This window comes from Anabrus simplex, chromosome 7, assembly GCF_040414725.1.
Source record: "Anabrus simplex isolate iqAnaSimp1 chromosome 7, ASM4041472v1, whole genome shotgun sequence".
NCBI lineage: Eukaryota > Metazoa > Arthropoda > Insecta > Orthoptera > Tettigoniidae > Anabrus > Anabrus simplex.
This window is the reverse complement of record NC_090271.1, coordinates 40037941-40061310: the sequence shown is the minus strand read 5'-3', so window position 1 is coordinate 40061310 and position 23370 is coordinate 40037941. Positions and strand designations below refer to the sequence as shown.

Here is a 23370-nt window from a genome sequence, read left to right as displayed (position 1 = left end):
AAGAAAGAAGACGAGCTGCTCGACTAAATGGTATGTTCCGAGCTGTTAGTGGAGAGATGGCGTGAAATGACATTAGTAGACGAATAAGTTTGAGTGGTGTCTTTAAAAGTAGGAAAGATCACAATATGAAGATAAAGTTGGAATTTAAGAGGACAAATTCGGGCCAATATTCGTTTATAGTAAGGGGAGTTAGGGATTGGAATAACTTACCAAGGGGGATGTTCAATAAATTTCCAATTTCTTTGAAATCATTTAAGGAAAGGCTGGGAAAATAACATATAGGGAATCTGCCACCTGGTCGACTGCCCTAAATGAAGATCAGTAGTGATTGATTGATGAATAATTTAATGAAGCTATTCATAAACATACAAAATAAAAAGAAACAGAACAAAATTCATTGTAAAAATCCTAGATTACATTACAAATAATAAACTGTCTTTGCAGAAAAAGCATCTCATGTTCTTTCTTTATTTTATTGGTGGTCCGTGGCATACCGGTGCTACTTCACAAGCCCCCGCTGCAGTAATGTTGAAGGTGCGCAGAGAGAATTTGTAATGAAGTTGTGCCTAGCCAGTGGCATTTTGCTCTGGCCTAAGCTGCAGGGTAAGCTGAGTGAGTTCAGCCTTCCCTAGTCGCCCGATCTTCGACGCTCATTGATTCACGCTCCAATACCCTCGTCGAACGCACCCAGTTGCAGAATGTTTAGACTATTTTTCTCTAATGAGTTAATGTTCACTAAAGTGAAAAATGGTGTACATTATGGCTGTTTCTCAAAAGGTACGTCCACTTAATGATACGCGAAAATAGTTGTTTAACATTTCATATGCCGCTTCTGAACACCTGAATATGATTTGTGTTACCGGTATATCTTTCTTCAGCTAAAATTCGATGAGAGATAGCCCAGATATCAACAGTGTACTACTTGATTCGGTTGACTTCCCAACAAGATATTCCATCGAGAGTCTGTCTTTCGATCAATAAAATGATGTAAAATCATGAATAACACTTCCTAGATTAATTATAAGTATTTCTCAGAAATATGGAAATAAAAGTGGTGTAAGAAAAGCCACTGGTTGGCAGAGAACAAAACTACATAAACATAATATCTTTATTGCTATTTTTTATTATTAGGCTATTTCATGGAAGTTTGTGGTTCCGTTCAGCTTACCCAAAGATAATTCCCACGCTTTGCCACTGACTTTTACCAATTAAGAAGTAGCTTGTGTGTGCTTTTACTATAGTCGTGGTGCTCCCTGAAGACTTCTAAACTAAACTGTATCGATGTTGCTTTGACTAATAGTGCAAGTAGTAGTGAGCAAAACAGTTTTCATTAAGGACAGTCATGAGTGAAGCTGACTGAAGTAGAACAAAAAATTCCGTTTTTTATTAGTAGCACGTGTGGTCTGTGGTGTATACTTGGTGTTCTGCCCGTCACATTTTAATAGAGTGAGTTAGTGTAGAGTTATAGTGAGAGAGTTTATTCTACAAGTGAACAAAGATGCTCTGTACATTCAAGAACTAAGAGAAATTGGATGTCGCAGTAAGGGAGGAATAAACTGGTGAACCACACATACTTGTGAAGAGTTTTAAATGAAATATTGCATGTAGTTCTTTAATCTATTTGTATAGGTCTACTTACCAAAACTGAATACATTTGCACTTCTTTTCCCTGAAAAAGTTTCTTGTGCCACAGTTTTTGTTCTTTGAGGTTACAATTTGGTGCAGATGTCAACCAATGTACAGAAAACAGAACTTCCTACATATTCGGGTTTCAGTTGTAAATAATAGTATTTTTTAATTATGGTCTATGAAACGGTGCTACTCCGTGTGAAAGAAAAAAATAATTAAATAAAATTTTAAGCCAAAATGCACGCCTTTGCTGGCAAGATGTAGTGTTTACAGTGCACTATGTCTTCTGGTATGGGCTAGAATAAAATTGTTACTTTCATTGACCTGTCTCAGTCTCATCCTTAGCTTTGACAATATGAAAGTGGCTGAGGTACGAGTGACGCTAGTAATGCCAGTCCTTATGCAGCCAGTCCCTGCTATGAATGGTGTGAAAATGTCACTCATAGGGTCGGTTGGTGTGTGCATTTCAGTGGGCTTGGCAGACTGATGTGCAATAGCAACTTCTGGCTCAGTGAGGAAAGCAACGGGAAACTGCCTCACTGCTCATTTCCCCAGTACGCCTCTTCATTGACACCTAGGCCATCTGTGACAGCTAATGGTGAACCTGTTGAGGATCCAACCAGCCTTCGGGCTGAATACCCAACATACATACATACAAGCCAAAATGTCAATAACATTCATCGTACCTAAAAGCCAAATGGAAATAAGAAAGTAGCATGGATGATAGACTTTGGGTAAAATTTTCATTAAAAGTTTGCACAACAAAAGCATACATCATAATTCCACAAAGTAACTAATATATCGTAAATATTAAAAGCAATGAGCCTCCGTGGCTCAGACGGCAGCGCGTCGGCCTCCCACTGCTGGATACCGTAGTTCAAATCCCGGTCACTCCATGTGAGATTTGTGCTGGACAAAGCGGAGGCGGGACGGGTTTTTCTCGGGGTACTCCGCTTTTCCCTGTCATCTTTCATTCCAGCAACACTCTCCATTCTCATTTCATAGCATCTATCAGTCATTAATACATCACTTTGGGAGTGGCGACCCCATCGTACTAATAGCCTATATCTGCTTCATTCATTCCATCCCTGACTCGGTCAATGACTGGAAAACAGGTTGTAGGTTTTCATTTTCATTAAAAGCAATATTATTTATTTATTTATCGTATGGCATATAAATATATACAGAAACAAGAAAGCAAGTACATTATATTTTATTGTCCAAAGATGTTATCCATTCTAGAGCCTCTGTATTGGCCTCTAGAAAATCAAACCAATCTTCAGGGTAGACTCTTCTGCTACACTCCTTTACAATGTGTTCGATGGTTTGAAAAGGAGCACCACAGTCACACTCGGGGGATTGTGTATTTCCCTATTTATACAGGGACGCAGCACAGACACCATGACCACATCGAATCCTATTAAGGATGGTCCAAGATCTTCTTGGGAGATCAGACCTCGAATTGGGTGGGAAGAAAGGCCAGAGATGTTCACCTGTTTTTGAGATCCAATCTTCCTTCCATTGGGCATAGGGGTTGAAATTGTCTTCTGTGAGCTTCTGAGCGAACTTTACTGGCGCATGTCTAGATTTCAATCGGTTCCTCTGAAGGTCAGGTATATTGGAGTGGATGGGCAAATCACGGTTCTCATTTATCTTGGAGTATTCTGTCAGCAGTGTTTGTGCTCTACGGAATGAAGGAGGCATGATGTTGCTCAAGACAGGAAGCCAGTGGGTAGGAGTTGATCTTATTACACCTGAAATAATCCTCATTTTGTTGTTGAGTTGAGTGTCCACAAGTTTCACATGGCAGCTGTTGATACACACAGGAGCACAATATTCTGCCGCAGAGAAAACTAAACCAAGGGCAGAACATCTCAAGGTAGTTGCAGAAGCACCCCAGGTTGTACCACACAACTTCTGCAGAATGTTGTTACGACTCCTATTTTTTGCTGCTGTATTTACTAGATGTTGCCTGAAGGAGAGTGTCCGATATGTTATACCTAAGTACCTTGGGTAATTATTGTGTTTGAGGACCTTACCGTTAAGAGACAATTGGAGAGTACAGTTTGCCATTTTGTTATTTAGATGAAAACAGGACACCTCAGTTTTGCTGGTGTTTGGATGGAGTCTCCATTTCCGAAAATAGTCACTAAGAATGGAAAGGTCATCAGTTAAAATGTTCTCCGTTTCTTTCAGGTTACTATGAGTTGTAGCTAAAGCTATATCATCAGCATAGCTAAATTTTCTACATTTCGTTGGTGGCAAATCTGATATATACAGATTGAACAGGAGAGGAGCCAAGACTGATCCTTGAGGGAGACCATTGTTCAATCTTCTCAGCTTGCTAGTCCTGTTCCCTAGAACAACGTGAAAGAGTCTATTATTCAGCATGTTTCCAATTAATTGTACCGTGGTTTTGCATGGTAATACCTGAGGAAGTTTATACAGCAGCCCTTCTCTCCAAACCGTGTCATAAGCAGCAGAAAGATCCAAAAAAACAGCAGAGGTTTTCAGCTGTTGCTGAAATCCTGCTTCAATGCATGTTGTGAGTGGAAGGACTTGGTCACAACAGCTACGATTCTGCCTAAAACCAGCTTGGTCAATAGGGATATGTTGATTAATTACAATGCTGATTCTGTTGTATAGTAGTCTTTCAAGGAGTTTTTAGCAACAACTAAGGAGAGCGATTGGTCTGTAACTTTGTGGTATATCTTTTGGTTGGCCAGGTTTCAATATGGCAAGGATTTTAGTCATCTTAAACTCCTTGGAAAGAACACCTGTCTGAAGTATGTGGGTAAAGAAGCACGTCAACCACCTTCTCGCATTCCGTCCCATATTTACGACTAGCAAGATACCCGTGCTTCGCTACGGTATTATACTGAAATTTATAATTGAATGCTTATTGTTTTAGATATATAATCCTCCGAAATTCGCGATCTGACTCGTTTTCTGCGAGAATCCACCATAATTCCCGATCTGACTCGCTTTCTATTATTTTACGGCACGTTTCCTCCCATTTTTCAATCTTCCTTTACAGCAATCGATTTCGTACTTCCCGGGTTAGGCTCAGGTATTCCTCCCGGTCAGTTGGGTCCGTAAATCTGTGCCATCTTTTCCTATAATCATTTTTAATATGGATAAAATCCTTTAGGAGATCCGGCGTGGTGTCATATTGGGTGCCTTGGCGGCACTGAACCCGCGGCCGGGCTGCATTCTTAGTCATTACCCGTCCAGGAGCCGTTTCCAGCGCGGACCGCACATTTGACGATGGTCTGGAACATTATTATTATTATAATAATAATAATAATAATAATTATTATTATTATTATTATTATGATTATGTGTTGCTGGAATGGCTGATGACAGGGAAAACCGGAGTATCCGGAGAAAAACCTGTCCCGCCTCCGCTTTGTCCAGCACGAATGACACATGGAGTGAACGGGATTTGAACCACGGAACCCAGCTGTGAGAGGCCGGCACGCTTGTGCCTGAGCAACGGAGGATCCTTATAAGTACATTAATAGCAGTAAAATCAATTGGTCTCACCTCCTTCTACACCCCACCGCCGTTAAGTTTATTTACCGCAACCTCCCCCACCCCAAGAAAAATTAAAAGAAGGCTTGTTTCTTTATGTTTAAGGGAGATTCCAAACACCAATGTTCACGTCTATTACCTTCAGCTTTGAGATATAAGTATCCCCATAAAAATAATTTACTTTTTGCACTTCATTTCATACAACTCCCCTCTTCCCCAAGTGAATTTCAATTAATTTTCCAATTCTTTCACCCCCCCCCCCCCTTCATTGGATTTTCCGACAATACGTGTTTCTTTACTTTTAAAGCAGATTCCAAATATCAAATTTCACGTCTGTAACATCTTCATATTTGAGATATCAGTAGCCTAATTAAAAGAATTCAACACCATTTTCAGTCACTTTTACCCCCCCCCCCCTGCTCCGCCCAAGTGGTATTTCCGAAAACTAAAAATACACCTATCTTTATGTTTAATAGAGATAAAAAATACCATTTTTCACTTCTGTAACATGTTAAGTTTCTTGAGATATACTATAAAAATTCTCATTTTAAAATTTCACCCCTTTTGAGTTCCCCTTAAGTGGAGTTTCCCAAAACAAATCACCTATGTTTCTTTACATTTACAGGAGATTCCAAACACCCACTTTTTACGTCTGTAACATTTTACGTTTCCAAGATATTCTGTAGATACAGTCTTTCAAAAAATTCACCCCATTTTGTCACTCCTGTTTAACCGCCATTAATTGGATTTTCCAAAAACTAAAAAATACGTGTTTCTTTATTTTTAAAGGAAATCCCATATACAAATTTTCATTTCTGTAATATCTTTCGTTTCTGAGATATATGTATCCTTATTAAAGGCATTCAACCCATTTTTCACCCTTTTAAACCCCTCCTATTGGAATTTAAGGAAACAAAAAAAAAATACGTGTTCATTTATTTTTAGAGGAGATTCTAAGTACCAATTTTACATCTGTAAATTTTAAAGTTTTAAGATGTAGACACACTCATTTTAAAAAATTCACCCCCCTTTTCACCCCCCAATATTTGGATTTTCCAAAAACGAAAAAATACATGTTTCTTTACTTTTAAAGCAGATCCCAAATACAAATTTTCAGGTCTGTAATATCTTCAGGTTCTGAAATATAAGTAGCCTCATTAAAGGCATTCAACCCATTACTCACCCTTTTACACCCTTCCTATTGGGATTTTCCGAAAACAAAAGAATACGTGTTTCTTTATTTTTAAAGGAGATTCTAAATACCAATTTTTACGTCTATAAACTATACAGTTTTGAGATATAGATACACTCATTTGAAAAAAAACACCCCCTTTTCACCCCTCATTAATTGGATTTTCCAAAAACAAAAAATACGTGTTTCTTTATTTTTAAAAGAGATCCCAAACACCAATTTTCAGGTCTGTAATATCTTCAGTTTCTGAGATATAAGTAGCCTCATTAAAGGCATTCAACCGCTTTTTCACCCCTTTTCACTCCTCCTATTGCGATTTTCCGAAAACAAAAAAATACGTGTTTCTTTATTTTTAATGAAGATTCTAAATGCCAATTTTTACATCTGCAAACTTTAAAAGTTTAGAGATATAGATTCACTCATTTTAAAAATTAACCCCCTTTTCACCCTCCGATTAATTGGATTTTCCAAAAACCAAAAATACGTGTTTCTTTATTTTTAAAGGACATTCTAAATACCAATGTTTACATCTATAAACTTTAAAAGTTTTGAGGTATAGGTACACTCATATTATTTGGCTTTTCTAAAAACAAAAAAATACGCGTTTCTTTATTTTTAAAGGAGATCCCAAACACCAATTTTCAGATCTGTAATATCTTCAGTTTCCAAGATATAAGTATTCTCTTTAAAGGCATTCTACCCCTTTTTCACCCCTTTTCTCCCCTCTTATTGGGATTTTCCGAAAACAAAAAAATAAGTGTTCCTTTATTATTGATGAAGATTCTAAATACCAATTTTTACATCTCTAAACTTTAAAACTTTTGAGATATAGATGGACTCATTTTAAAAATTCACCCCCTTTTCACCCTCGCATTAATTGGAGTTTCCAAAAACAAAAAAAATATGTGTTTCTTTATTTTTGAAAGAGATCAAAAGTACCAATTTTGAGGTCTGTAATATCTTCAATTTCTCAGATATAAGTACCGGTATCCTGATTAAAGGCATTCAACCACTTTTTCACCCTTTTTCACCCCTCCCATTGGGATTTTCTGAAAACAAAAATATAGGTGTTTCCTTATTTTTAAGGAAGATTCTAAATACCAATTTTCACATCTGTAAACTTTTAAAGTTTTGAGATATAGACACACTTATTTTAAAATTTCACCCCCCTTTTCACCCCCTTAGCGACGGAATATCCAAAAATCCTCTCTTAGCGAGCACCTACATCTTAATATGAATATATCTCTAAAATTTCATTTTTTTATGTCCAGTAGTTTTGGCTCGGCGATGATGAATCAGTCAGTCAGTCAGTCAGTCAGTCAGTCAGTCAGTCAGTCAGTCAGTCAGTCAGTCAGTCAGTCAGTCAGTCAGGACAAGCTACTTTATATATATAGATAAATTCAGGATGTATTCCATCAAAACCTGGTGCCTTACCAACTTTCATGTCCTTTAATGCTCTATCAACCTCATCAATCGTGAAGGCTTCAGAATACTCGGAAGAGGTTGGAGAGGTACGTTTAAGCATCCTTAGGTAATAGCTCCTCACCAGTCGTATTGGCACCTGTTTCAAGAAAATCTTTATATGGGGCATCGCTCTGTTCACTCCATCCAGGAACGTATTCTTTCCTGTAGCCTCTTGGGATGTGCTTTTTGGCTACAGATTTCACAAGCCCTACAAATCTCTGATAATTATCGCTGGTTGCCGGAATCCATCTGATGCATTTGTCCAGCTCTTCAGAGAATTTCGTCCAGTTTGCCAGTTCCAGCGTGGGTCTGGGAAAGATCTAATTAAGGGAACAGAGATGCCCATCTCAAGGAAGATTGGTCAGTGTTGACTATTTGGGAAGTCCCCCAAAACTTCTCTTACCATGGGTAGAGGGTTGCCAACAGAGTCACATGTGACGAAACAGAGGTCTGGGTTGGACTCTCGCTTCCAAGCAGCAGATCTAAACGTGCCTTTGTCTTTTGCATCAAATATAAGATGTACATTTTGGTCTTCTGACCATTCTACTAAAGCTATGCCGCAATCATCGTTTCTTGCATATTTCCAAGTTTCATGATGGCTGTTGAAGTCGCCAGCATAGATAGTTGGATGACTTGCATCTGGAAGAGCTGGAGTTGGCCAGCAGATAGCTGGAGGTTTGTAGATATTTACGATGGTTACATCTTGCAGTTTTATTGTTACAATATGAATATTATTAATTGTACTAGATGATATGAATTCAACCTGCTCCAAGTTGTTTCGGGCATATATAGCAATACTATATACATTGTCAAAGGTAGCACCAATAATACTATAACCATAAATCTTCCCTCTCTTGCTTAGCTCATCTTCTGTAGCAGCATGTGTTTCTTGAATGCGTACCAGATCAATGTCATTATTACGTAGCAATTTTGACAAAACATCACACTTAGATCTACTGATACCTTCAATATTCAATTGGCAAATTTTAATACCATGTCGAAGCTTTCGAGTCAATTGGCTCTTAAAAGAGCCGTTGAGTGGATTACTTTATACGGTTTGCATATTTGCTGGGAGATCTTTAGAAGATAGGTCCAGCAGCCAATGTTCTTGCTTCTTTAGCACCACCCAGGGGTCACATGTAGGGCTTTTTAAGGTTTAACCTACGGACGTGAAGCAACAGTATATAATTGTGGTTTTGAAAATATTTTCATGAAATTGATAGCAGTTAGGAATTAAAACCACATAGTTTGGATAATACTTCCTAAATTAAAATTTTCGATTATGGCTAACCTTAATGCAGTTAGGTAGTCTTACGAGATCCTTTGCAAATGTGTGATACATATTGAGGAATGCTATACAGCAACTTTACCTTCTGAAGCAAGTTCAAAGTTATGGATTTCTAAATAGGACTTTCTCTCATGTGTGAGCAAACAACTGAGTCCCAGTCCACGATGTATTAAGTACTGCAGTATAAAAAACGTTATTTTTTTATAGTTTCGAATATATGTCCATCGTTAGTACTTTAGAACTGGCCACAGTAATGCATATTGTTCCTTTTGTTTGAGATAATACTAATCGCAGATAATACGAGGCCTATCCAGGAAGAACGTTGTGGAAGGGCCTTGCGGAGTTGGTGGTCTGCGCGGGACAAGCTTGCGCAGGGGTAAAGGAGCTTGTGGCAACAATCTGGAGCGTTTACTATTCTGTCTTTTGTGGGCGCCGTTGTGTTAGAGACTTTGGTAGAGATGTGCGATACGAAGGTAAACATGGCCGCTGTCATAGTCATCTCCCGATTGTGAGATACGCGCGAATTTGTCACGCTAAGAATCTCTTCTTAAAGTAGTCGGCTAAGGGGTGGCAATTGTTCTCACTGTTGTAGACCAACTTGCCCTTTGAATCTCTGACATGAACGTTCGGTAGAGTTTATTTATTACTTTAGAAAATGATAAGAAGGTTTTTCTGGGGGGTGATTGAAAAAAATTGTAACTAGAGTGTTACACTTTCAACACATGTGCCTATTGCGTATAAACATTGCATTACCATTAGACAAATGCGGTAGTTTTCCAGGTATGTATTTTTAAGTAAGCAGAAGACAAATCCCCAACAAATTTTACTATAATAAGAAATAAAAATAATGATTGAAATTCAAAAACGATTTGTCTTATAAAGCCTAACGCAGAATTAAACAAGCAAAATTTTGGTAGGCTCTATAACTTATTTTTCAGTAGGACTCTTGATTCGTTTTAAAGCCTAAACTCGTATATCCATAATAAAAAGTCCGACTGTAATATTCTGCGTGAAATTTCTGTGTGAGTGTCTGGAGTTATTTTTAATGAAACTCTCTTTCATTTGGGCCAGTTAGTCGTGTACGAAGGCAGGCACATTTGATTCCTCGGATTATTGGGCGTGAGCTTCCTCGGTTCCCTAGGTCTTCCGGGAATTCCATCTCAGCAACGCTGCTATTTGTCCTTGGACATTTGAGTAGCCGCAGAGTTCAGACCAGCACACTTGCTTCCTTCTTCTTGTGAGTGATGGTTAGGACAGGGGTGGTGGGGCAAGGTCGCTGATCCTAGTTGGCCCCAGTTATTCAGATCTGCGATGTTGAACTTTTGACATGCTTTCTGACTGTCGTTATTAATATTATATAACTATTTACAGTTTGTTTATAATTACTAATACTATTACTTTATTCTAACAGACAATTATTATTTGCCCGAACAGTGTTTAAAATACACAAATAGGTAAACGAAACATATAATGTTCCATTTCCATTAAGGTTGGTAGAATTCCATTCAAGTTCGTCATGTATATTTTGTGAGAGAGTAAAATTACTGTTTGGGTCTTCCTATAAACTGCCAGTCAGTTCCGAAATTTGAAATGGTATGGACCTTAAAACCTACTTCTGGATAGTAGGGTTCAAAACATGAAGGTTGATTAAAATATTTTCAATAGTTTTCCAGTTATAAGAAATCTGCTATAATCGCACCCGCTTTTGAGCCAAGTCCGCTGGGACTTAGACTGTAAAACAGTCCGTTAATGATATATGCCTTTATCGAAAAGATGTACATGAGAAAAAGGTTTAAAAATTGATTTTCATTAAGGCTGGTCATGTCTATTTTGTGGGAGAGTAAAACCACTGTTTCAATCTTCCTGTAAACCCCCAGTCCATTCAAGGATTTAGAAATATCTTCTAAGTTGTATAAATTGAATAAATTCTGTGTGTTGAATATGTCATTGATCATGTTCCAGATTTGATTAGAAAGGAGATTTCCCATTTATAATAAAGTTTACACAACTTTGTTTCAAGTTCAAGAACATTTAATTAAAAACATATCGTCCTATCACAATTAACGTAATGATTTAATTCAGCAAATTTTATTTTATTTTTTTGGTATAAACTACGGATATTTCAGTTGATTTTATTAGATACCTTGCATCTGATTTAGCAGAGCAAACTCCTAAATGTTGGTCAAGGGGTCCTGGGCTCAATTCCTGGTCGATTCGAGGATTTTAATTTTCATTGGTAAATTCCTCTACCTCAGGGGCTTGGCGTTTGTACCGTCTTCAACATTAGAATTCATCTTGGGCAGGGCCCCATCCTCAGCTCGAAAGATCTGCACTAGGCCTCTCTGGAGTTCATACGCCATTCCATCTTAGCTTAAGAGCTGTAAAATCAATGAAATCAGATTACACAAAACCTAAAAAAATCCTACTCCAAGGTACAACTTTGAAAGCAAGCTTGTAGCTTTACATGACTGTTCATTTCATGATCATAGCCATGATCCGAACTACAGGGATATGATTTTCCATTTCAAAAGTTCCACATATCTTGGCTGTCTTAGTAAGAACCTGGTGATTGTGCTGTTAAAGATGCTTTCTTAGTGAACGTGTTAAAATTAAAATGTACTACCGGGTTGGCAATATAAAACTGTCCCGGAAAATATAAAACTACCCGTTCTTCGCACGGGAATTGGTGACTGATTTCACGATTCCTTCATGAATTGATGCGAAATTACACCCCTGAATTCAAACGTTTAATACGGCATGTTAAACTGATATTCTTCTACGAGGGGGGGGGGGGGGGATCAAATATAAACGGGATTTTATTTTTTATTTAAATTAATGTATTGAAAAACACAAGGCAACTGAAGTTTATTTTTCCACATACTGTAGTTTCCTGCTTTGGAAATGCATTTGTCCCAGCGTATGGGCAGCTTTTTGATGCCGTCTTCGTAAAAAGAACAGGGTCGTGTCACTGTCACCAGCCAGTCTTCCACACTCTCGTCATCTTCAAATCCTTGCCCTCCTAGAGTTTCTTTAAGCGGTCCAAACAAATGGAAATCGCAATCGCACGGCGATAAGTCCTGGCTGTAAGGAGGATGATCAAGTGTAGTCCAGTGCATTTCCTGTAGCTTTGAGACAGAGAAATGGGGCCACGCATTGTCGAGTCGGTTGGTCTCGTCTTGTTCAACAGCTCGTGTTAGTAAGCAGCATTGATTGTGCGTCGTTCATGCAAAAATCAATCAACAAAATGCCTCGTCGATCGAAAAAAACGGTTGCAAGAACCTTGCCTGCTGACAGTCGAGTGTTGGCTTTCACTGGTGCTGCCTCCCCTTTCCTTACACACACGCGTCCTTGACAATGTTTGATTACCGAACTGTGCAGTCAATCTCTAGCAAATTTCCGCCGCTGTAACTCTTTCACGAGCAAGAAATTTTATAATTATGCGTTGCGCAGTGGAGGGGTGCACCTCTTGCTCCGACATCTTGAGCATAGAGATGGCAAACAAATATCGATATATCGAAAATATCGATATTTTGAGAGAGAAATATCGATATATCGACATCGATATTTTGAGGTTCGATTTATTGTCGATATCGATATTTTGTGCCCAATATATCCATATTTCTATCTAATAATACTTTTGGCTACGATGTGATTCTTTTTCAAGCCCTTTCAATATTTGCATGCTACATTTACGAAATTTGAATTTTTATTTCTCAATTCACTTCGGTAAATACAGTGATAATATCACAACTCGTCCATCGTGCATATCTTGTCAGTTAAGCCGCCAGCCGCAGCAAATAGGAAAATAGGAAAAGTCCTCTCAGTTTTAATTACTGCGTTGATGGGGTGAAAGTTCCTTTTGGGGACCATTGCAAGTATATGGGTGTTAATATAAGGAAAGATCTTCATTGGGGTAATCACATAAATGGGATTGTGAATAAAGGGTACCGATCTCTGCACATGGTTATGAGGGTGTTTGGGGGTTGTAGTAAGAATGTAAAGGAGAGGGCATATAAGTCTCTGGTAAGACCCCAACTAGAGTATGGTTCCAGTGTATGGGACCCTCACCAGGATTACCTGATTCAAGAACTGGAAAAAATCCAAAGAAAAGCAGCTCGATTTGTTCTGAGTGATTTCCGACAAAAGAGTAGCGTTACAAAAATGTTGCAATGTTTGGGTTGGGAAGAACTGAGAGAAAGAAGAAGAGCTGCTCGACTAAGTGGTATGTTCCGAGCTGTCAGCGGAGAGATGGCGTGGAATGACATTAGTAGACGAATAAGTTTGAATGGCGTTGATAAAAGTAGGAAAGATCACAATATGAAGATAAAGTTGGAATTCAAGAGGACAAACTGGGGCAAATATTCATTTATAGGAAGGGGAGTTAGGGATTGGAATAACTTACCAAGGGAGATGTTCAATAAATTTCCAATTTCTTTGAAATCATTTCGGAAAAGGCTAGGAAAGCAACAGATAGGGAATCTGCCACCTGGGCGACTGCCCTAAATGCAGATCAGTATTGATTGATTGATTGATTGATTGATTGATGCCCAGTCGTTAACTACGTTGTCATTGTTGTCGGTGAGGTACAGGAAAGTTGTGGAATATTGTTGGCGGTTAGTGCTTGTCGTACTTCATAGCGTTGCTTTAAGTGTTTCATACGTTTGCATATTTTAGTGGTACTGTATATAGTTTTCAACAAGTAGTTTCACAAATGGCTCCAAACAAAAGTGATGTGTGGAGATATTTCACAAAAATCATAAAACTGAAGTTAAGTGTAATACTTGTGCCAAAATTTTGAAACATTCCGGCAATACCACAAATATGAAGGCTCGTTTGAAGATACACACATTAAAACATGAAACGTCGCCTGTTAAAGGAACTTCAAGCATGAATGCCTAAGTCAGTGGTAGGGGGCAGTAAATCGTTCTTTAAAATCCGGTGAGGCTGATGCCCCTCCTACAACATCCTTAGCAGCATCTGCGTCTGTATTATCACTGGGAACTGTCCGATTCGTTGGCTGAACGGTCAGCGTACTGGCCTTCGGTTCAGAGGTTTCCGGGTTCGATTCCTGGCCGGGTCGGGGAGTTTAACATTAATTGGTTAATTCCAATGGCACGGGGGCTGGGTATATGTGTTATCTTCATCATAATTTCATCCTCATCACGAGACGCAGGTCGTCTACGGCCGTCAAATAGAAAGACCTGCACCTGGCGAGCTGAACCCGTTCTGGGATATCCCGGCACTAAAAGCCATACGACATTTCATTTCATCACCGGGAACTGCTACTGGGGGGGGGGGGGTTCACTGCATCCACTACATCGATAACCAACGCTGAGTTCTCGTCGGCGAGTACGTCTACAGCTATCCAGCCGTATATCCGGCAATCGTTAAGAGATATTAAGAAATTTTCTGGTTATTTTACTAAACATTTTGGCCCTCTATTGTAGCTAGGCAACTTGGTTTTCATTTTTAACCATTTACGAGATTGCCGTGTTTTATAAATAATGAATGTATTAAGCAGAAAGTAGGCCTATTTTTAAAGAGCCATTAGTTGTCTTTTACCCGTTCATTTCATTGAAGAGTCTTCAGTCCTACAATAATGGATAATAGCACCAATATTTTAAAACCGATATATCAATGGCATTGATATTTTAATGCCGATGTATCGAAAATCCGATATATCGATTTTCTGAAAAGTTTTGCCATCACTACGTGAGCATCACTGACGAAACAGCGGAAAATATCTAACAGCACGCTCTCCCCATCCTAACGGTCCCGACAAAGCATAGCAGGAACCAAAATCCCGTTTATATTTGATCGACCTCCTAAGAAAGCACGTGGCAGTAACGTGACGTACGATAAAGCTGAACAAAGTGGAGACAGAATGGGATAAGTCACAGAGTTTATTCAACGATAGAGTTCCTGGTCTGAAGTAGTGCGTAATTCTCCCTGTTTCTCGGTTACATATTGTTGTTCATCTGAAACCGGGAGTGGTACTGTGGTTGAAGAATCATGAACCCAGTCGTTGATGATAACCTCTCTTATTGTCTATTCTATCGAAAAGAGTAAAACGGCTCTTTTAACCCAACTTGAAATGATATGACAGCCTGTAAAACAGTCCTTTAATGATAACTCCCTTGTTATCCTCCTATGGAAAAGATGCACATGAGAAAAATATTTTTTAAAATTGATTTCCGTTAAGGATGGTCATGTATATTTTGTGGGAGTGTAAAATCACTCTTTCGACTCCCTATAAACCCCCAAACAAATCCGGGATTTAGAAATAATATTGACCCTAATACCTACCCAAGGACAGATATAAAGTTTGATGGAAATATATAGAGTAGTTTCACAGTTATAAGAACTCCACAAACTGACGAACAGACAAATCGACAGAAAAACACAAAAAAGTACACTCGAACTTAGAGTGAAAAACGGTTCGTTAATGATATCTCCATTATTAATCCTCGTATCGAAATGATGCACATCAGAAAGAAGTTTTAGAAATTGATTTGCATTAAGGCAGGTAGATTTCCACTAAGTTTGGTTGTGTATATTTTGTGGAAGTGCAAAATCACGATTTCGTATAAACCCCCAGGCAATTCAAGTACCTATTTAGAAACAATATTGGCTCTAAAACCTACCCAAGGAGGATTCTAAATATGAAGATTGTTAGAAATATGTCCAGTAGTTTTCAAGTTATAAGAACTCAAACAAACAAACAAACAAACAAACAAACAAACAAACAAACAAACAAACAAACAAACAAGCAAGCAAGCAAGCAAACAAACAAACAAACACACAAACAAACAAACAAACACAAAGCAAAAATTATGCAGATGGTCATTATTACTCCTGAAACGCATAACTGAGCGAAAATTTCGCCAAGATATTCAGTGTACAGACACACGGTCGTTAGGAATTTATTTATGTAGATAGGACTGACGCGGGCTTGACCCTCGTTAATGAACAACACGGGATATGCTGGAAATGGCCTCATCTGAAGATCCAAAAGTCCTGACTCCACTTCACTCAGAAACCTCCGACAGAGCTCAACACGCAAAGCTTCGTCTGGACGTTTGAACGCATGCTCAGCAGTAAATTAGTAAAGATACAGATGCAGGTCCTGTTTGATAATATTTCGACACGATGATCTCTTTATTCTCATTTGCACAGAAAAACGGTGTTGAGATTTCGTCGGACTTCGTTCCAGGCTTTCCTTCACTCGAGCAATGTTTTCTGGTGTGCGAATACTTTTCGAATAGTTACGGTTTATAATTGGCTGTAGAGCCCGTTTCACGCCATTTTACTGCTAAGTTTTGCTTTGCAGACTTTGCTGGAGGTTTTGCCAAATCATTCCGCACCGGTTTTCCACGAGTCGTGCTCCGCATAACACTCAACAATGAACACGCGCTGTTTAATCGTGAGCGCCATTTTGTGTTGCATTCAACTGGTCACTAAACACGTCTGCTCCTCTCTCTCACTCACACGCAATGGCACAGCGACGTACTCGAGACAACGGAAGATGCGAACGCGCAGACATGTGACAGCAACCGATTCGAAAGCATTTCCGGTGATAGGAAGTTCTCCTGTTCATTAACAGGGGTCAGTTCCGCCCGCGTACATCTTATCTGAAGAAAAGGAAATCTGAAGATCCAAACGTCCTGACTCCACTTTTTCTGGGCCAATTTTATTTTGCCCACCTTGTATATGTCATTTCTTCTTCTTCTTCTTCTCCTTCCTGGCCTTTCCTTGTATGCAGTTAGCCCAGTTATACGGGCTTTCCTGACGCTAACTCTGTGTGGAGGGATTTGTTTACTATTGCGTGTTTTTCTGGTGGTTTATACTGTGATGTGGTGTCTGTAAATGGAGCTGTGTGTTAAGACGAACACAAGCATCCAGCTCCCAGGTTGGAGAAACTAACAATGCGCAATTAAAATCCCCGACCTGGCCGGGAATCGAATCCGGACCCCTCTGAACCGAAGGCCTCTACTTCAACAGTCGGACATTCCGTTGTATGTCACTGATCACTGACTAAATGTCGAATTTTACGATACTGGAATTACAGAGAAGTTTTTTTTTTTTTTTTTTTTTTTGCTATTGGCTTTACGTCGTACCGACGATGGGGTAGGAAAGGCCTAGGATTTGAAAGGAAGCGGCCGTGGCCTTAATTAAGGTACAGCCCCAGCATTTGTCTGGTGTGAAAATGGGAAACCACGACAGAGAAGTTAGGTCTTTTGGCAACAACAAGTACGAGGACGGTTTGAAAAGTTCTCGGAATCACCGCTAGATGTCAGTGCTAGAGCAACGAGGTTCTCGCACAATAATCACACATCCTTTGTGAGTGAACACGTGGCGCGTCAGTGCTCTAGCTGCAGGAGTGTGATAGTGACGACTCTTTGTTGTTTTTCCCGCGAAGTGATTTGTGACAATGGGAAAAACTGAGATTCGAGCAGTGATTAAATACTTTGTAAAGAAAGGTATGCAAGCAAAGGAAATTCATGCCGACTTTCAGAACGCACTGGGCGACTCTGCTCTTTCATTTTCAACTGTTGCCAAGTGGACCAGCGAGTTTAAATTTGGACGGGAGAGCTTCAATGATGATCCGCGTAGTGGACGGCCAAAAAGTGTTACGACCCCAGAATTTATCGCAAAAGTGCATACAATTGTCATGGAGAATCGTCGACTGAAAGTGCGGGAGATTGCTGAAGCTGTAGGGATGTCTTCTGAACGAGTATATTATATTTTAACCGAAGAATTGCGTATGAAAATATTATCCACAAGATGGGTGCCGTGGCTCTTGACATTGGACAATAAACGCACCAGATTGGAAATGTCTGAACAAAGTCTGGCTCGTTTTCAGTGCAACCAACAAGATTTTTTTCGCCGGTTTGTGACTACAGATGAAACTTGGGTCCACTACTATACCCCAGAGACAAAACAGCAGTCAAAGCAGTGGAAACATGCTGATTCACCACCACCAAAGAAAGCAAAGGCAGTGCGGTCGGCCGGAAAGGTCATGGCCTCAGTTTTCTGGGAAGAAAAAGGCATTCTGCTGATAGATTATCTTCCTACTGGCCAAACAATTACGGAGCAATACTATGCAAACCTCCTAGACCAACTACAGGAAAAGATACGCGAAACAAGGCCTGGTTTGGCAAGGAAAAAGGCAATCTTTCATCAGGACAACGCTCCGCCGCACACAAGTATTATTGCCATGGCAAAACTTCATGAACTGGGGTACGAATTGTTGCCACATGCACCTTATTCACCTGATTTGGCACCATCAGACTTTCATCTATTCCCCAAGCTGAAAATTTTCCTCGGTGGACGGAGATTTTCTACAAGGGAAGAACTGACAGCCGAATTGGAGAGGTATTTTGCAGGCCTGGAGGAATCTCATTTTCGAGATGGGTTCAAGGCATTGGAACATCGCTGGACCAAATGCATTATTCTACAGGGAGACTATGTTGAAAAATAAAAGCAGTTCCACCGAGGTAAGATAATTCTAGTACATTCCAAGAACTTTTCAAACCACCTACGTACAACAACAACAACAACAACAACAATAATGTGTCGCATCGACACAGATAGGTTTAGTGGTGACGATGGGATAGGAAAGGACTAGGAGTGGGAAGAAATCGGCCGTGGCCTTAATTAAAGTACAGCACTTGCCTGGTGTGAAAATGGGAAACCTCAGAAAGCCATCTTCAGGACTGCCGACAGTGAGGTTCGAACCCACTATCTACCGGATGCAAGTTCACAGCTTCGCGCCCCTAACCACACGGCCAACTCGCTCGGTAGGTCTTTTGGGAATATCGATATGACATTATTACTATTTTATCAGTTTACTGACCAGGCTTGGATTTTCCCTCGGACGCAGCCTCAAGGGCAGTGTCCTAGAGCGTGAGTTTTCGTCAGGTATACAGCTGAGGAGGAGGACAAGTACCTCGCCCACGCGGCCTCACCTGCTGTGCTGAACAGGGGCCTTGTGGTGGGTGGGGAGGTTAGAAGGGATAGACAAAGAAGAGTGAAGGAAACGGCCGTGGTCATAAGTTAGGTGCCATCACAGCATTTGCCTGGAGAAGAAGTGGGAAACCGTGGAAAACAACTTCGACGATGACTGAGGTAGGAATCAAACCCTCTCTACTCATTTGACCTCCCGAGGCAGAGTGCAGTCCTCGTACCACTTTTCAAATTTCGTGGCGGAGCCGGGAATCGAACCCGGGCCTCCGGGTGTGGCAGGTAATCACTCTAAGCACTACACCAGAGAGGCGGACGATATGGCACTTGTTGCATTAAATTGCTAAAAGAAAATAACCGGTAGTACTATTTCTGTCCGCAACCGTAGTGTAATAGTTAGTGCTAGTAGCTGCCCTCCTTGGAGGTCCGGTTACCAGAAATGTTTGAGTAAGATTGGCAAGAGGGCTGTTATGTAGTTAAATAGGTACACGCAGATCTCCTCCACTGGGGTCCGACTCGTTGGCTGAATGATAAGCGTACTGGTCTTCGGTTCAGAGGGTCCCGGGTTCGATTCCTGGCCGGGTCGGGGATTTTAACCTTCATGGGTTGAGTACAATGGCCCTAGGGCTGAGTATGTGTGCCGATGTCAGCATTAGAATTCATCATAGGTTGCGCCCTATTCTAACAGACGTGCAGTTCACCTGTGAGGCGTCAACTCGAAAGGCCTGCACCAGCCCTCTCCAGAGTACATACCATTATTATTGTTATTATTATTAACTGAACGGTTTAATTTTCACTAATAATCTCCATCTCAACGACATAATTAGTGACCGGATCAGCAGATTGATCTCCTGGCCTTCCTGTCTTTTCAGCATTTCTTCAACCTTTCGCTGTGTTCCCTCCTTCTTTCCTCCGTCCAAACCGATTTCCTTTGCTTCTTCTCTTTCTCCTGGGATCGGTTCATCGGTTCTGTCCATGTTTGAAAGGCAATTCTGGAAGTTACTTTTAACAGCTTACTTTTAACATCTAGTTCTCTGCAATGACTTGTTTGCAAATTTGAACTGGCGCGTAGTCGCCTGTGCAGTAACTAATGTTATTAATCTGCTTTCAGGCTGACAAGACGTCAGTCACGGTCCATGAGCTGCTCTGCCGCACGGATGATACAACCGTAAAGGAAGAGGTATGTACAGAACGTCTGTACCGATGTTATTTTCTTTCTTCGATCTTGACCCCATGTGGACCATGTGAAGTAACTTCATGATTTCCTTCCTCTCCTTGCCTTCCTGTCTGTTCAGTATTTCCTCCATCATTTCGCTATATCCCCTCCTTCTTTCCTCCGTCCAAACCGTTTCTCTTTGCTTCTTCTCCTTTTCCTGGAATCCCCCAGCTCCTTAATCTTTTTCTTGAAAAATGCTTTGTCTAATATCTCGTTACTTGTGATATTCAACTCAGCCATATCCCGATTATTATTACTGTTATCATCATCATCATCATCATCATCATCATCATCATGATCTTGTCCTGTGCTATTCGGGAGCTCATGGCCAACCATCCAGCAGTAAGAATGTGGAAGAAGATTTCTGTCCAGAGATGAAAGCTTGTAGGCCTATAGGTTTGAATCTCGCCATATCATTCATTACTCTTGTCTACCAGACGTGAAGATTGTGGAACGCTCAAATAAACAACACTCTGGTCAATAGGTGTTAAGAAATTTCTCAACTTGCCTTGTGTGACAACAATGGTGCGGCACCATATTCTCTGTGCGGTCCGTCCTTAATGTTATAAGAGGTGGCAGCAATAGTACCCTAACTGGAATGGAGTATGAAAAGTAGCTCCGCAGGGAAGAGCTTTTGCATGACTGGCCATCCACATGGGTGTTTGCAAGACTATAGCCTACTTTCCTCTTGACCGCGCGCCAAAATTCTTGTTCATTGGCTACCTACTGGTGTCAGTGGTTTCATTAACTTTTCCATTGTCCACCTTGAAAGCCTTGTAGGTGGCCATGGACCGGGAGTGACATTGGCGCTTGAGCGGCAGTGGTCTAGCGCCGGGGATGTCTTGGTAACCAGTGCCGAAAGGGGATATGGGATTGCCTGGTGTGTTTTAGGGAGGTTTACCATAACTTCTCCTTTACGGAGGGGTGGAGGTAGCTAGCAGAGGACTAGCCTTTCCACCTCAGGTTATTCTGTACTCTTGTACTGAGCTACTGTACGTTCCTGCGTTAGTACTCGCTTGTCGGTCATTTGTCAAACAGATTGGTCACGACGGGCTGTGAGCGGGGTCGGAGCCTCACGGCACCCCGACACACAACAACACAGCACTATTCACAAGTTATCACATCGCACCCAGAACGAGGCAAAGCTGTTCAATTTTATTATTTGAGCGGGGCTGAGTGGCTCAAACCGCGGATCACTGGCACTCTGCATCCAAGTAGGTGGGTTCGATCCCGGCTCAGTCTCGTGGTATTGAAAGCTCAATGAGCCAGCCTCATATCGGGGAAGGAGGGGGAATACCGCGCATGTAAGGAAATATATCAATAGCAACTGAAGTGTTATCCGTATCCGTATTGATGACATCAGTTTTGCTCGTCAAGAACGAGATCTTACCTATACATGAATCACTACATTTTTCGAATAAAACCTTTGTACCTTTGCGCGGTATTCCCCCACCCATAGGGTAAAACCGCCCTGAGAGTGGGGCAATACCGCGCAGAAGGATGCAGAGCATCACTGCGTAGAATTTACAACAAAATATTCCTAATCACTGAAATATTAATTTATACTGACTGACAGAGCAAATGCAACACCAAGAAGGAGTGGTCAGAACTTTATGCCAATTGCAGGGTAGACTGACGTCACTGAGGTATGCTCATGATGTGAAATGCGCCGCTGTGCTGCGCACGTAGCGAACGATAAATGGGACACGGCGTTGGCGAATGGCCCACTTCGTACCGTGATTTCTCAGCCGACAGTCATTGTAGAACGTGTTGTCGTGTGCCACAGGACACGTGTATAGCTAAGAATGCCAGGCCGCCGTCAACGGAGGCATTTCCAGCAGACAGACGACTTTACGAGGGGTATGATGATCGGGCTGAGAAGGGCAGGTTGGTCGCTTCGTCAAATCGCAGCCGATACCCATAGGGATGTGTCCACGGTGCAGCGCCTGTGGCGAAGATGGTTGGCGCAGGGACATGTGGCACGTGCGAGGGATCCAGGCGCAGCCCGAGTGACGTCAGCACGCGAGGATCGGGGCATCCGCCGCCAAGCGGTGGCAGCCCCGCACGCCACGTCAGCCGCCATTCTTCAGCATGTGCAAGACACCCTGGCTGTTCCAATATCGACCAGAACAATTTCCCGTCGATTGGTTGAAGGAGGCCTGCACTCCCGGCGTCCGCTCAGAAGACTACCATTGACTCCACAGCATAGACGTGCACGCCTGGCATGGTGCCGGGCTAGAGCGACTTGGATGAGGGAATGGCGGAACGTCGTGTTCTCCGATGAGTGACGCTTCTGTTCTGTCAGTGATAGTCACCGCAGACGAGTGTGGCGTCGGCGTGGAGAAAGGTCAAATCCGGCAGTAACTGTGGAGCGCCCTACCGCTAGACAACGCGGCATCATGGTTTGGGGCGCTATTGCGTATGATTCCACGTCGCCTCTAGTGCGTATTCAAGGCACGTTAAATGCCCACCGCTACGTGCAGCATGTGCTGCGGCCGGTGGCACTCCCGTACCTTCAGGGGCTGCCCAATGCTCTGTTTCAGCAGGATAATGCCCGCCCACACACTGCTCGCATCCCCCAACAGGCTCTACGAGGTGTACAGATGCTTCCGTGGCCCGCGTACTCTCCGGATCTCTCACCAATCGAACACGTGTGGGATCTCATTGGACGCCGTTTGCAAACTCTGCCCCAGCCTCGTACGGACGACCAACTGTGGCAAATGGTTGACAGAGAATGGAGAACCACCCCTCAGGACACCATCCGCACTCTTATTGACTCTGTACCTCGACGTGTTTCTGCGTGCATCGCCGCTCGCGGTGGTCCTACATCCTACTGAATCGATGCCGTGCGCATTGTGTAACCTGCATATCGGTTTGAAATAAACATCAATTATTCGTCCGTGCCGTCTCTGTTTTTTTCCCAACTTTCATCCCTTTCGAACCACTCCTTCTTGGTGTTGCATTTGCTCTGTCAGTCAGTGTATTACACATACAATAGCAAAAAGGAAAACCCCCAAAATATAAGGAATAAAAAATACAAAAAACATCAAAATAATATATCAATTGGGACTAAAAATGTTCGGA

The 23370-nt window shown here is 41.4% G+C and overlaps 1 long non-coding RNA gene across 1 annotated transcript in view; it reads left to right on the top strand.

Moving 5' to 3' along the window:
* The window catches only part of LOC136876885 (uncharacterized), a 99698-nt gene that overhangs the window by 39544 nt on the left and 36784 nt on the right, over positions 1-23370 (top strand). The window contains exon 2 of the long non-coding RNA XR_010860681.2: positions 20182-20250. This is a non-coding gene — a long non-coding RNA (uncharacterized lncRNA). The remainder of the gene's footprint in view (positions 1-20181; positions 20251-23370) is intronic.